The sequence below is a fragment of the Gekko japonicus genome, unplaced genomic scaffold (genome assembly GCF_001447785.1).
Source record: "Gekko japonicus isolate JY-2015 unplaced genomic scaffold, Gekko_japonicus_V1.1 scaffold2459, whole genome shotgun sequence".
Classification (NCBI taxonomy): domain Eukaryota; kingdom Metazoa; phylum Chordata; class Lepidosauria; order Squamata; family Gekkonidae; genus Gekko; species Gekko japonicus.
The window spans coordinates 27,445-43,275 of record NW_015164731.1 but is presented as its reverse complement, the minus strand read 5'-3'; the positions used below and the strand labels follow the sequence as shown (position 1 = coordinate 43,275).

General features: G+C 44.5%; 1 pseudogene; it reads right to left on the bottom strand.

The window, feature by feature from the left end:
- The window catches only part of LOC107109040, a 36,216-nt pseudogene that overhangs the window by 7,154 nt on the left and 13,231 nt on the right, over positions 1 to 15,831 (bottom strand).

The window sequence follows — 15,831 nt, the reverse complement described above, 5'->3', positions numbered from 1 at the left end:
AGGCAGGGAGGAAGCAACTTACCCTCCCTCTTCTCCTGCCTCCTCCTGGCTGAATGAGGGCCGGAAGCGGGGCGGCCGGAAGCAGGGGGCGGGGCTTCGTCATGTGCCCCGCCCCCCATACCTCACCCGGGGGAACTGCGATCCCCTCCGAAATGACCTCTGCTTCTGTCCACAGAAGATGCTCTATGAGATCCACCTCATACAGGCATGGTAAACCTGAGGAGTTGCTGGTAGATGGAGGAGCATCACAATCCATTTGGGTATTGCATTGTACCAGTGGTAATCACTCTGCAGCTTGCAAACAGTCACAATTATCATCAACCAAAAGACCTGCATTTACTTTCATCTTTGGTGAGAGGCCTGTGCCTTCGGGAGGCTTGGAGCTGACCCATTCCTCTGGCGGCAGCTCTTTCAAGGTGGGAAGCCCCTCCTGACCAGAAACCTCACCAAGCAAGGACTTTCCCCCCTTTTCCGCAACATGGGGCAGTTTGCCACATTGGGGAGCAATGCTTGGAAAAGCCCCAGGTGGCTTCTGAGCCGCTGAGTAACTATCATTGCTCTATACTTATTTTCAATAATGTACATTTATATTCAGCTGAAAGTAATGAATTGGACATAGAAAAAAAATCATGCTCCAATGATAAGTGTGTGTGTGTGTGTGTGTGTGTGTTGACTTTGGAAAACAAGCTAGCGGCTTCAGAGTGCCGCTTCCAACCCGGTATGGGGGTGTAGCAGCTCTTCCTGAACTCTGACTTCCTTTCCTTTCAATTGTGCAGAACCTGCTTTATTAACCATTACAGAAAAACTTCTGTAATGACCTGAATAGGCTAGGTTACTTTAAGTTGTAAGGAGCTGCAAAAGCAAACCACAGGGCTAGGAAAGAACTTTACCAACTTTGGAAAATGGGAAAAGGCAGCAAAATAGTGTAGAAACTTAAGGAAATGCCAAAAGATCACTAACTTATAAAAATGTATGCAACTAGGAATGTCCCTCACTAGAAAAAGTATACACAAACCATTCTACTGCGAAATTGTACACAGTAGCCCACGTGTCATGGGTTGGGATCGATCCTCACAGACTGAAATTTAAGATCACAGAATGTTTGTATGAAACCAATTGGGGTGGACTGGGAAATAAAAATGGCCCTGGAGCAAGCCAAGCTTGGAGGCTCTTGCAGTGCTACAAACACTTCAAGGCCACTCAGCAAAATGGCGCCAGCAGTGGACATTAGCTCACCCATTGCTTTCTCCTGCAAACTGGCAGTGGAGGCCACTGGTGAGCTGTCAATCACTAATCATTATTACTGCTGAAGGGCCTGGGCCAAGTGGCCCTGGGGAGCTGGCAGAGTTGCTGAGGCTTGGCTTCACTTGTTCCTGGCTTCCAGAGGTCCTATTGAGTATCAGCCTACCATGAGATATCCCTGTAATTTAAATGGCCACTCTATCCCTTCCAATCATGTATTAGCTTCATGTAGAACCCAGACGGATGACAGGCAGACATCAATTGTTGCACTGAGGGTTGAGGGGCAGTGACTCAGTGGCAGAGCAGAGAATTAGTAGGCACATAGATGAACAAACTCAGTGGCAGAGCACATACTTTGTTTGCAAGACGTCTCAGGCTCAGTTTGAGTTGCAAACTAGTGGAGATTTGGGGGTGGATCCTGAGGACAGCAGGGTTTGGGGAGGGGAGAGACCTCAGCAGGGAATAATGCCATGGAGTCCACCCTCCAAAGCAGCCATTTTCTCCAGGATAACTCTGCTCTGTGGTCTGAAGATCACTTGTAATTCCAGGAGACTTCCAAGCCCACCTGAAGGCTGGCAACCCTGGGTTCAGGCCTCTCCATTTACAGGGTCTGAGGCAGTTGATGCTGAGAAATAGTTTCCTCTGCCTGAATGCCTGGAGAGTTGATGCCAGTCAGTAAGTGAGCTGTCAGACCCCTCCTCTCGCTGAGGGGCAGTTTATAGCTAGAAAACCATTAACACCCTTCATACAATATTGTTTCAAATATCATAAGTGCAATACACTGCCTGGCATAAAATGACTCAAAATAGATGTCAGCTAGAGACAAGTCTGGACATGTAGTTTAGAAGTGTGTGAGAGAGCAGCTGGCCAGCTAATGACCTCATCCACACCCTAGGAACAATGGGTCTCCCAAGAGCCTAGTGCCTCACATTGGACTAATCCCACCAACCTCCAGCCTCACTTCCCCTCACCCATTTACCCTAATTTAGCAACACTTAACACTGCGGTGGCTCAAGTGGTTAAGACGCTGAACTGCAAGCTGTGGAAGGTCAGTAGTTCAGCAGTTCAAGACCCAGGTGCCGCAAGACAGGGTGAGCTCCTGTCTCTAGTTCCAACTCCTGCCAACCTAGCAGTTTGAAAGCAAGAAATTGCAAGTAGATAAATAGGTACCACTTCAGTGGGAAGGTAACAGTGTTCCGTGCGCCTTGGTGTTTAGTCATGCCGGCCACATGACCACGGAAACATCTTCGGACAGCGCTGGCTCTTCGGCTTTGAAACGGAGATGAGCACCGCAACCCTAGAGTCGGATTCGACTGGCTTTCGAGCAAGGGAACCTTTACCTTTACTAACACTATTTACCAAACCTGGTAGCTTTTCCCATCCGGTACTCACAGGGTCATCAAGCACCATTTACACCTATAGTCCACCTCAGGTAAACACATCAAGGTTTTCCTAAAACATTGTCGACCTCTGAAAAGCCCATCAAGTTATTGTTTTTGGGACAAACACATCAGCTTGCCCTGAAGGAACATTTTGTCCTATCTCAAGAGCACCTATCCACCGGAGCTCTCTCTTTCTCTCTCTCTCTCTCTGTGTTCTCAATACCATACCTCACACCCCCAAATTCATTTGGGTCCTCTGTCCTTCACTTCGTGAAATGCTGGTCATTTTGCTGCTACCCCAGTGGACCTCTCTGTTCAAGACTGGTAACTATAGCCTTCCCTGAAACTGCTTTCTCCCATCTCCTCCTTGATTTCCTCTTAGCTAGCTTGTGTGTTTTCCATGTGTTTATGTGTGTGTTTTGCCTTTTTATTCCTATTTCAATAAAACCCTTTCCAGTTGAACATCAGACTGGTTTATTTTAAGAGTTCTCTTGAGGGAAAGATCCCCGTATATATAGGTGGAGAATCCCAGTTACCCCCTCTCACACGGTCTCCTTAAAGCTAATTACCCCACCTAATTAGGAGACTGCCTCTTTGGGTAACAGGCATAAACAACATTGAGAGAAGTGAACCAATGGTTTTGTGTCCGGGTGAGGAAGTCTTAAAAGGTTGGAACCAGTGTTCCCTCTAAGCTGAGTTAGTGTGAGCTAGCTCACAGTTTTTAACCTCCGGCTCACACATTTTTGTCCTAGCTCAGGAAGGATGGCTCCAGAACAAACTAACTTATGCAGGAGCCAAATCGCTCACTCACAACGTTAATGCCAGTAGCTCACAAAGTAGAATTTTTGCTCACAAGACTCCACAGCTTAGAGGGAACATTGGTTGGAACACTTTCCCTATGAGGAAAGATTAAAGTGCTTAGGGCTCTTTAGCTTGGAGAAACGACAACTGAGGGGTGACATGATCGAGGTTTATAAGATTATGCATGGGATAGAGCAGGTAGAGAAAGAGGTACTTTTCTCCCTTTCTCACAATATAAGAACTCATGGGCACTCAATGAAATTGCTGAGCAGTCGGGTTAGAACAGATAAAAGGAAGTACTTCTTCACCCAAAGAGTGATTAACACATGGAATTCACTGCCACAGGAGGTGGCGGCTACAAGCATGGACGGCTTCAAAAGGGAATTAGATAAGAATATGGAGCAGAGGTCCATCAGTGGCTATTAGCCACAAGGTATACATAGGGACTCTGGGGCAAGTGATGCTCTGTCTTCTTGGTGCTTGGGGGGGGTCAACAGTGGGAGGGACTAATTCTAATGTCCTGGCCCCACTGGTGGACCTCCTGATGGCACTTGGTATTTCTGGCCACTGTGTGACACAGAGTGTTGGACAGGATGGGCCTTTGGCCTGATCCAACATTGGCGTCTCTTATGTTCTTATGGTCTTCTGTAGAAGCTTGTGACAGGCTTAGCTGTTCTCTGTGCATGTAAAGACTCACCTAATAGCAGCAACCCACAGTATCCTTTAGTGATGTCACCAATATTGTTTTATCAGACTTTGAATATTGATTTCTCCAGCTTGTAATGCTGAACTGTATTCTGAAACAAGAGTCAAGAATTCTTGTCTGGCTCTCAGATTGTAATTTCTGAGCCAGTAAGTCTCCCATATGTTGTCTCAGACCTAGCAGCAGTATCATCTTAGGATTGCTGCTGTTAGGTGTGTCTTTACATAGTAAGTCTCCCATATGTTGTCTCAGACCTAACAGCAGTATCATCTTAGGCATCAGGAACCTTGGGAAATTAGGTTTTCCCAAGGTTCCAGAATCCCTAAGTGTAGACAGCAGGTGTCCTGACTAGAACATAAATATAGACTTTATAAGATTTATTTGCTATATTTATAGTCTTCCAGTTGATACATTCAATATGAAGAGACATCTAATAACCATGTACTAGCTCTAGGGTTACAGAAGTCTGAATTGAGCATAGCATAATGGGCCTGATACACAGTGCAGATATAAAGAAGAAAAATGGTATCACATCAGTAGAAAACTGTGCAACGTCAACAGGAAAACACATTCAGCAAATGGTAGAGTGGTATAGTCTGCAGTCTTTATAAAGTGCATACATGTCACTGCGTGCTATGCACTTGGTAGCATATGATTCCTCAGTAGTGGACTTTCACATAGGAAGCTCTGTCAGACACTAGCAATGATGTCAATCATCTATTCAAGAAATAGAAGAGAGCTAGATCTAATTGCTTCCCATTCTAGCCAATTATCACCCAATATCTAATCTACCATTTCTGGGAAAGGTGATTGAGCAAGTAGTGGCTGAACAGCTCCAGGAATTCCTGGATGAGACATCTGCCCTAGATCCCTTCCAACCCAGCTTCTGGCTGCGGTTTGGGACTGAGGCAGTTCTGGTTGTTCTGGCTGATGATCTCTCGTTACACCTTGATGCAGGCGGGATGGCGCTACTGATCCTGTTGTATCTGTCAGCTGCCTTGACACAGTAGACCATTTGGTCCTGGTCAGCTGCCTAGCCTCCCTGGATGTGAGGGGTATGGCCTTGAGCTGGTTTGTCTTATTCCTCCAGGGATGGTCCCAGAGAGTAATCATGGGTGGAGAGAGGTCGTCACTGCAGGCCCTAACCCGTGGAGTTACGCAGAGGTCGATTCTCTCCCTAATGTTATTTACCATCTATATACGCCCTCTGGCAGAGATTGTCAGGAGGTCTGGAGGGGGGGTGCCATTGATAGGCAGATGACTCCCAGCTCTACCTCTTCTTTAAGGAGCGACTGGTAGCTGGAATTCCGGTCTTGGCCTCCTGCCTGGATGCAGTGGTGGAATGACTAGGTGAGAGTTGATTGAAGCTAAATCCATCTAAAACGGAGATTATGTGGCTGGGAAAGCCCAGACCACTGGGGTGGCCAATTCTATCGACCTTCTACAGTCAACTCTGTCAAGAATTTGAAAATATAGCTTGATTCTTTTCACTCCAAGGACAAACATGTGTCTTTGGTGACAAAGACTGCATTTTACCATCGACTCAGCACCCACCAACTGGCTTCCTCTCTATCTCGGGAGGACCTTGCCACAGTTATTTATGCAACGGTCACCTCGAGAATGGAGTACTGTAACCTGCTCTATGCAGGGCTACCTTTGAAGATGCTTTGGAATCTGCAAGTGGCTCAGAACACAGCAGCCAGATTGCTGACAGGAGTGTCCTGGTTAGTGCATATAACACCTATCCTATGGTAGTGTTAATACTTACCTTTAAAACCCTAAACCATCTGGGACCCTCATACCTTTGGGACCGCATCTCCTGACATTATTCTCCCCATCTTCACCGATCTTCATCTCAGCATTTATTGAAGGTCCCTGGTCCATGAACTGTCCGTCTTGTGTCAACAAGGGTGAGGGCCTTCTCAGTAGTGGCCCCCGTCCTGTGGAACCAGCTACTTGAAGAGGGGTGTGCTTTGTGGGACCTCCCTAGATTGCACAGGGAATGCGTGGCTGCTATTTTTGAGGCAGACTTTGGGCGATTGTGATCCACCAGGCAGCTGGTATGCTTCAGCTGTGTCTTCACCATCCAATGAGAAAGGCAGACTATAAATAATGTAAATAAATACATAAATAAATAATGTAAATAAATCCCTGCTGGATTCCACCGGTGGTGCATCTAGGCCAGCATCCTGTCTCAAACAGTGGCCATCAAGTTACTATGGAGGGTCAACAACAGGGAATAGAGGACAAAGCCTTCCCCTGATGTTGCCTCCTGGCACTGGTATTCAAAGTTTTACTGCCTCTAGGTATGGAGGTTTCCTTTAGTCACCATGGCTAGTAGCCACTGATAGACCTGTCCTCCCTGAATCTGTCTAATCCAGGGGTGTCAAACATACGGCCTGCTGGCCGGAACTGGCCCCTCCGGGACACTTATCTGGCCCATGACCAACTGGTCATTACCTTTATTGTCAGATGACAGAGGCTGTGCATTATGGCCCTGTATACTGTCCCAGTGCTAGTGAGTGGGAGGGTGGGTATCAGGAGGATACTTAAAGGAAATACTGCAAGAGTGTTAATGTTTTAAGCATGTTTGTATTTTAAGTAAAAAAATAATATAATCAATAGGGTTTGCGGGTGTCCTTTCTAAACTTTATGTCTCCCGTATCCGGCATTGCATTTTATGGTGCACGTGGCCCAGCCTGACAAAGTGACATTTATGTCAAATCCAGCTCTTGTAACAAATGAGTTTGACACCTCCCCTTTTAAAGCTATCTGTACTTGTGCCCATCACTGCATCTTCTGGCAGCAAATTCCACATTTTAACCACTTGTCATGTTCTCTGTCAAGCAGCTGATTAATAAGACTGCCACACAGAGAACCAGTATGGCATAATGGCTCAACCTACAATCTGAGAGATCTTGGTTCATATTCCCACAAAGCTCACTGGTGACTTTAGACCAGTCTCTTACCATAACCTACCCATACGGAGGTATAGGAAGATATAATGAAAGAGAAGTGTATTCTGTATGCTTCCCTGAGGTGCTAGGTATATGGATGACATAAAAAATGTGAAAAGGTTATAATTCTGGATGGTTTCTTGGCATGCAAAGCTTCAGTAGAAGCAATATATATTGGATTATGTGGTTGGCAGTTGTTTGTTATAACAAGGTCCAGAAATGGGAAGCATTTTTCCATATACTTGGATAGTTTAGGGTATATTTCTGACTGTTGGATGCGATCCAATATATCTAACCTTACTTCACTCTTAACACACACTAGATGACTCTGTCTGCATCTTGCAACCATCATGCCACTCACAAAATGCTTAAAGACTAGTAGTGAATACACTAACCACGAATGTTAATCTGCACTATGATTTACTACCACAGTCTACTTCAACCAGCACTTTCACACAAGGCAACTTATAACTAGGTTTAATGTATGTAATATATCTTCCCTACATATGTTTGTTTGTTTGCACTGGTTTCTTGAATGTAATGTTCCTTTTGTAATACTTATTTTTGGCATATACAGCTGCATACCAATCACACTTCATTCACAGAATGATTATCAATTTACAATGATTAAAACAATTAGATTACAATTAATTCTAACATCAAGCCGCTAACAATATTAACGATACAACCTAATTCATTTCAAAAACCTGGCAATAAACATTTAACTACATACATACATCCCTCACATCCATACAGCAGGACAGGAACTACCACCCAATCTGATCTACTTCCAAACCCCTTCTCTCCCCCTACCCCAGATCTTATGGGCTCTATTATCGGGAGCTATCTGTACTTGTGCCCATCACTGCATCCTCTGGCAGCGAATTCCACATTTTAACAACTTGTCATGTTCTCTGTCAAGCAGCTGATTAATAAGACTGCCACACAGAGAACCAGTATGGTATAATGGCTCAACCTACAATCTGAGAGATCTTGGTTCATATTCCCACAAAGCTCACTGGTGACTTTAGACCAGTCTTTTACCATAACCTACCCATACGGAGATATAGGAAGATATAATGAAAGAGAAGTGTACTCTGTATGCTTCCCTGAGGTGCTAGGTATATGAATGAGATAAAAATGTGAAAAGATTATAATTCTGGATGGCTTCTTGGCATGCAAAGCTTCAGTAGAAGCAATATGTATTGGATTATGTGGTTGGCAGTCATTTGTTATAACAGGGTCCAGAAATGGGAAGCATTTTTCCATAAAATTGGATAGTTTAGGATATATTTCTGACTGTTGGAGGTGATCCTCACATGTTGATCGACCACCCAGAATGAAAGTCACAAGGAAAACCCCCTGTAAATTAGTGAATATATTTAAGAATTTCTCCTCCCAGCCCAAACTAGGATTATCTAACAAATAAGGTGTTTGTTTGCTCTGCTTGGAGGAGGCGAAGTTTCTACCAAATGGTATCTCACTTGTTTCCTAGGCATCCACTTGAGCTAATGCATTTGGATTGAAAACTGTGCAAACTCATTTTATTCATTTTTTGTTCCCTTTTAAGCAGAGGTTTGAAAAACCAGGATATTATGGAAACGAAAATGCACATTTTGGAGGTGTTGACTGGATGGCAATTACTGAACGCACTGTGCAGTAAACAGAAATCATGCAATAGAGACTAAAAGAACATCCATTCTGATGGACAAAATGATTACAGGAAAATGATGGCCATTTTGATTGGGCTATTGTTTGGCTCTTAAGAAAGTGACGGAACCAGACACTGTTTACATTTTGCTGCATTTATTCTTCGAACACACAAAAGCAGTCTAAGGACCATTCCCCATTCCCAGTGTCATTCCATGCCAACAAACAAGTTAACGTATCTCCACAAGGGGCCCAATCCAGTTGGAATGATTGACAGATAGATGGGTGGTGTTACTGGTCGGTCTGGAGTGGGACAGTCCGGCTCCCATCCTGATATTTGTATTGGCGTGGTTTAGTCCTCTCTGCTGGAGTTTTTCATAGTTTAGCTCTAAGGAAGAAACATGTGCTTGCTTGATGAAAGTTGTGAGAACCTTACAGCCTTGCCATTAAGTCCATGCCACGGTAATATCAGGACTCGATTAGTGTAATACACTCAACATGGGTCTGCCCTTGAAGTCAACCCAGAGACTCCAGTTGGTACAGAATGCTGCAGCTTGGGTATTATCGGGAGCTAGACAAAGCATGCAAATCACACCCATTCCCCATATGAGCCCCAGAGAGCTTTACGCTCTTCTGATCAACATCTCCCGGTGGTCCCTGTCTGCTTAACCGTGGCCAGGGCAAGGGCTTTTTTGGCCCTTGCTCTGGCCTGGGGAAACATGCTCCCATTTGAGATCAGGGCCCCGTGGGACCTAGTACAGCTCCACAGGACTTGTAAAATGGAGCCGTTCCACCAGGTCTTTGGTTGAGACAGCGGGCGTTCAATCCATTCTGCCCCCCATCCTGTCCATGGTGCTGTTCATGACCTTTTCCCAGTGCCCTGCTGTCCTGGATATTACTTGGGCACTTGAATTTCTTAGGGTAATTATTTCATAAGACATGGCTTTCGGTTTTATCTGCTATTGCTATTTATTGTTTAATTGTTTGTTGATTTTATGTTGAGAGCTGCCTTGAGCTCATTTTTGGGGTAGGGCAGGGTATAAATTTAATAAATAAATTATGCAGTCACTCCATTGACTGCCAATCAGCTACTGGATTCAATTCAAGGTACTATCACATACAAAGCCTTTCACATCCAGGCCAGTTTGGTGTAGTGGTTAAGTGTGCAGACTCTAATCTGGGAGAATCAGGTTTGATTCCCCACTCCTCCACTCGCAGCTGCTGGATGACCTTGGGCAAGCCATAGTTCTGTCAGAGCTGTCCTTGAAAAACAGCAGTTTCTGTCAGAGCTCTCTCAGCCCCACCTACCTCACAAGGTGTCTGTTGTGGGGAGGGGAAAGGAAAGGAGTTTGTAAGCCGCTCTGAGACTGAGTGAAGGGCGAGGTATAAATTTGATCTCCTCTTCCTCCTCCTCAAATCTACAGGACTGCCTCTCCCTATTTTCCACAGTGACAGCTTGCCTCCTCTGTTCAGGGCCTTCTGCTGATGCCACCCTGCAAGCAGGCAAGACCAACAACTGGCCCTACATGGGCATTTTCTGTAGTGGCCCCCACCTTGTGGAATGGACTACCTGAGGAGGTCAGGAGGATTCCCATGCTCCTGCCATTCTGCAAACTGTGTAAAACCAAGTTGCTCAGGATGGCTTTTCTATAAAGGTAATAGGGCTAGACTATAACAGAATGATTCAGGAATGATTCCCCAATCAGCTTGGGAAATACAGACATAAACCAGCTCTGCACATGTCTATGCTCTTGAAGTGGATCAGAGTGAAAGTGCTGTACATTGAAGTCAAACCAAAATAAAAGAATGTTTTTTTAAGATTCTTTCAATGCATTTGCTTGTGTGGACCATTAATTCTAATCTTCATGAATGCTCATAACGTATTAAAAACTGAGTTGTGGAAGTGGTTAAGACTTGCTTAGACTCAACAGGTACACCAAAGAGCCAACACTTCTTCCTAAAATAACCCTGGAAACCAAGAAGAGGAGATAGCATAGGGATCCCCTCGTTGGCCTATTGATCCAAATGTCTAAAATGAATTCTGCCAAGAAAGTTGTATGCTCAGTAAAGGCCTCTGAATCCACTATTGGACTAAATTCTAGTAAGGAGTTAGATAATTATTTATATTTATTTATTTATAATTCAAATTTATAGACCTCCCTACCCCTGCAGACATACAGCTCAGGGCGGTGAACAACATAATGATAAAAACAATGGAACAATATAAGTAATCTCTCCTTATATATAATTTTGTTTTGGAGTGGCAAGATTCCATGCGCTCCCAAATCAATTGGCTCCCTGATGTGTCACTCACCAAGGGTCTGTATCCACTGGCTGCATTGCCTTGCTGTGTTGTCTCAGTCCCGCCCACAGAGCCGGTGGCCAGTATCTCACCCTCAGTCTGCAGGGAGCCGCCGGATGGGATGGACGCTCCAGTGGGTGGAGGCTTACGAGGCCAAAGACAATCCTCCCAGTGCTGCAGTGGTCATTGTTGGCCGAGGCCAACTGCAGGTAAGGTGGTACCCACAGGCCGCCACCACCTGGCCAGGCAGGGAGCCAGTGGTGGGGTGTTGTGTCGCCCCTCAACCCTGGGGTCTGGGGAGGGAGGAGAAAGTGGGGGACTTGGCCTCAGTGTCCTCAGAGGTGATGGAGAGCCTGGATGCTCCAGCAGGCAGAGGGTCATCAGGCCGAGGCCGATCCTGCCTTCACCACAGCCACCGTCAGCGGCCAAGGCCAAATGCATGTGACCAGCCTGCGACCGGGCAGATGCCAGCGAGCCGCCAGGGTGGAGAGCGGTGAAGCCAGCCCAGAGGTCACTGGATGCAGCTGGGCAGGGAGCCAGTGGTGGGTCGTTCTGAGGGAGGGAGGGAGTTCCAGTAAGGTGGTACCCATCACTGTCCTCAACCAAAAGCCTGGTGGAACATCTCTGCTTCATGTGTTCTTTTGGGTTATTCTTCTGGTTGGAGAAGCAAGACAATTAAGCCCACTTCTACTCAATCCTTACTTTCCAAGTCAGAAAAAATCCTAGTCCATATCATTATATTAGTGGTTTTTTAAAAATGGCATCAATCTTTAAAAAAAATTACAAAATGGAATTGCAGATATAAAGCATTGAATTTCTCCTTAACCCTCACTTCCACCATGATGGGGCACCTTTAGACAAATTTCTAAGCCTAGATAGGGTGATATGTCAGATTAAAACCATAAAAGCTAGAAAATGGAATGTGACTCCTGGCTCATCGAACAGCTAAAAGGGACTTAATGAGTGATGTTGAAGCTTCTTTTCAGATTTCTGGTCCTGTTGCCACTGTCTTTACAGGGTCTACATCAAGTCAAGGGAATCCCTAGTAAAATAGCCCCACCATAGGAAAGATGCTGTCAAAAGGCATCCATTGTACTTATGTCAGTGGTTCCAATGCTGTTTTGGATGGTGCCCAGTTCTATATCAATTCTACTCTTTGAGATCCAGAGTAACTCTATTCTACTTTCCTTCTCTACAGCATAAAATACAGGCTTCCAATCACTGAACGAGTTTATATTTTGTTTTTCATATTTAGCATTTACCAATACGTAGAATTATTTAGGAATGGGCTGTATTTCATGGCCTTGTGCAGAGGCAAACTCAGTCGTGCCATCAAACATCCCAGAGCTTCCAGTCCATTCCACCTCCTTTCTTCTAGTGTCATAATCCACCTGTGAGAGAGTCACAACCTGCTTTGGATCCCAGCCCACAGTTTGAGAACCACTGTATTACATTATAACATGCAGAACACTTACAGTGCAGTCCTCCTGAGCAGAGTTACACCATTCTAAATGAATTGACTTCAGTGGATTTAAAAGGGTGTACCTCTGGTTAGATTTGTTATCCCAGATGATGCATATCATAGAACCATCAAGTATAGAATCATGTAATGCAAAAGAATGATGCATCAAAATCTGAGCTACTGCTAGCTACAAAAAGGTATTTATTTCGAACAAATATTTAGAGCAATTTTTTTCATTTTTAATCATTACTGCGGGCAATTACCTTCACTGGTTGCCAATATTCATATTTATATCTTTGTGTGTGGGGGGTACCATTAAGTCACTTCTGACTTATGGCAACCCTATGAATTAATGACCTCCAAAACGTCCTGTCTTTAACAGCCTTGCTCAGGTCTGGCCAGCTGAGGGCCATGGTTTCCTTTACTGAGTCCATCCATCTCAGGTTGGCTCTTCCTCTTTTCCTGCTGCCTTCAACTTTTCCCAGCATTACTGTCTTTTCTAATGACTCTTGGCTTATCATAATGTGACCAAAGATTGATAGCCTCAGTTTAGCTTCTAGGGAGAATCTGGAACCCACTTATTTGTCTTTTTGGCAGTCCACAGTACCTGTAAAATCCTCCTCCAATACCACATTTCAAATGAACCAATTTTCTTCTTGTCAGCTTTCTTTGTTGTCCAACTTTCACACCCATACATAGTAACGGTATGAATTATCTTGACTGAGAAAGACATGGGATATCTAACTATCCTAGGAAAATCAGCTCGATCAACTTCAGGAATGATGATAGAAACCCCAAGAAAAATTCTTAGAGGCGGATGTACAATTGTGACGAGTCTTTAAAAGTCATCAGATCCAATTATCTTGAGCCCACGTGAATACCTGTGAAAATAGCTGAATTGCAACCAAAATTAAAACCCCTGGTTTTGCTGTGGTAATCACAAAAGAACTACCCTCTTCAATCATAAACTGCAGAAGCTGATGAAATGTTTGTTCCATCCCTGCCCCAGTCCTCCAAGAGAGATCACTTTGACCTAGAAGGTTACACTCAAAATATTGGTTTTCTTTACTTACTTAGAATCATAGAGTTGGAAGGGATCTCCAGGGTCATCTAGTCCAACTCCCTTTGTTTATTTAAACTTACTTTGTTTATTTATACCCTGCCTTTCTCACTGAGATTCAAGGCAGTATGCACAGTGTAAGAAGTGCAATTAAATAGCATGAGGCATCTAACAAAGAATGCAATAGGACTAGGATAACAAAAAGTTCCAAACAATGCAAAAGAAAAGTATCAGACATGATATGTCATAAACAGAGGAAATATGGAATTACAAAAGTAGAACAATGCAGTAAGAGCAAGGTAAAACATATAAAAACAAACTACAATCCTGTTCCCTTTATAAAAGTGCCCTTGTGATGGATTGCAAAGAAGAGCAGGCTTTTTAAAATGCAGCTTGTGTTAGACAGTCAAGGAGTTCAAGAGTTAATCTTCCCTGGAGAGAAGAGCTTATGTGATTGGCTGCTCTATTCACTCTCTGTTTGGCCAGCATCAGCTGAGAGAGGAAATAGAATAGCTGATCTGGAGGGAAAAGATGCATTCACCTTTTGTTTTTTGTCTGAAATCTAACATCTGGATCAGTAGCCAGATGGTTTGGCTTCTGAGAGAAGAGACTGAGAGTCAGAGATTTCTGTCAGGGAACTGTCAGGAAAGTATTTACATAGAGAGAAGAAGAGGGACTCCCTTGTCTAAGATATATTAAAAACTACTCTGGGGGAGAATTCAGATTCTCAGTCAAGAAAGCTACAACACTGCTTGATTCAGACATATAGTACTGGAGAAGGATTTGGCAGAAGGTCTCGGTAGTCAGAGAGAACTCCTATACAAGCCAAATAGTAAAAGGAGTTATTGCTTCTTAGGGACAAAGAGAATAACTTTCTGCCAGTGAAAGGGGTCAGGAAGAAAGCCCTGGTCTGTGGTAAAGAAGCTTAGACACTTCAGGAGTTACTGAAAAGCTATAATATCTAAAGGGAAAACCAAGAACTCTGAAGGGAGAAATCTAGAAACTATAAGCAAACGCTGTTCTTCAGAAAACAGTATCACGAACCCATGTTAGTGCTGAAATATACTAAGAAAAAAAACCTCTAACTGAAAAGAATTTTAAACTCAAAAATTAAGCTACAACACTCACTCGTTTGTTCAAAAACCTCGATTCTGTGTATGCATGTGTGTGTGTGTATTTGAAAGTTTTACCTCAGCAACTTCTGTATCTTGAATCCTCATATTATATAGTCCCTGCCTGTTTATTAAAATCTTTATTCTGTTTTGAATGTTAATTTTGCCTCAGGTGCCATTTCAGGAGAGTATTTTAAAACAAGACAGCTTCTGTATTCCCTCTAGTTCTTGTGCTGGGTCATAAGCCTAAACTAATATCCTGGCCATAGGGCTCCCAACGGTGGCCCAGGAAATTCCTGGAAGTTTGGAGGTCCTGCCTGGGGAGGGTGAGCTCGTTGAGTGGAGGGAGCTCAAGGCAAATGTGATGCCATAGAATCCACCCTCCAAAGCTTCCATTTCCTCCAGGGGAACTGATATCTGTCATCTGGAGATCAGTTGTAATTCTGGGAGGTCGCCAGGCTTCACCTGGAGGCCGTCAACCCTATCCAGGTGCCACATTGAAGCTGGCAACCACCTTGTGTTTTGCACTGGAGGCTTCATTATTGAGCTCTTACCTCCCCCCCTCAGACATCTCACACTAGAAGCAGAACCCCCCCCAAAAAAAAAATCTATGCCACAGATACGTACACTGAGCACATCCTTTCCAACTTTCTGTATACAAGGTTAGGAAAAGAAAGGTAGAAGTGCAGTGAATGTTACAAAGCTTGAAGGGTTTTTTCAAGAAGAAGAGGAAGAGGAAGAGGAAGAAGTGGTAGTAGTGGTAGTAGTGGTGGTGGTGGTGGTGGTGGTGGTGGGGTGATGGTGGTGATGGTGATTGGATTTATATCCTGCCCATCACTACCCAAGGGAGTCTCAGAGCGGCTTACAAACTCCTTTCCCTTCCCCTCCCCACAACAGACACCCTGTGAGGTAGGTGGGGCTGAGAGAGCTCTGACAGAAACTGCTCTTTTTTCAAGGACAGCTCTTATCAGGAATCAGCCTTTTGCAGATTCAGGTCTGGACCACACATCAGCCTGTTTGTGTTCTAGCATGTCATCAAAGGAAGCCCTGGGGTGCCAACTCTAGGTTGGGAAACTCCTGGAGGTTCGGGGACAGAGCCTTGGGTGGACAGAGTTAGGGATGGAGCTCAAAAGGATGTGGTGCCATACAGCCCACCCTCC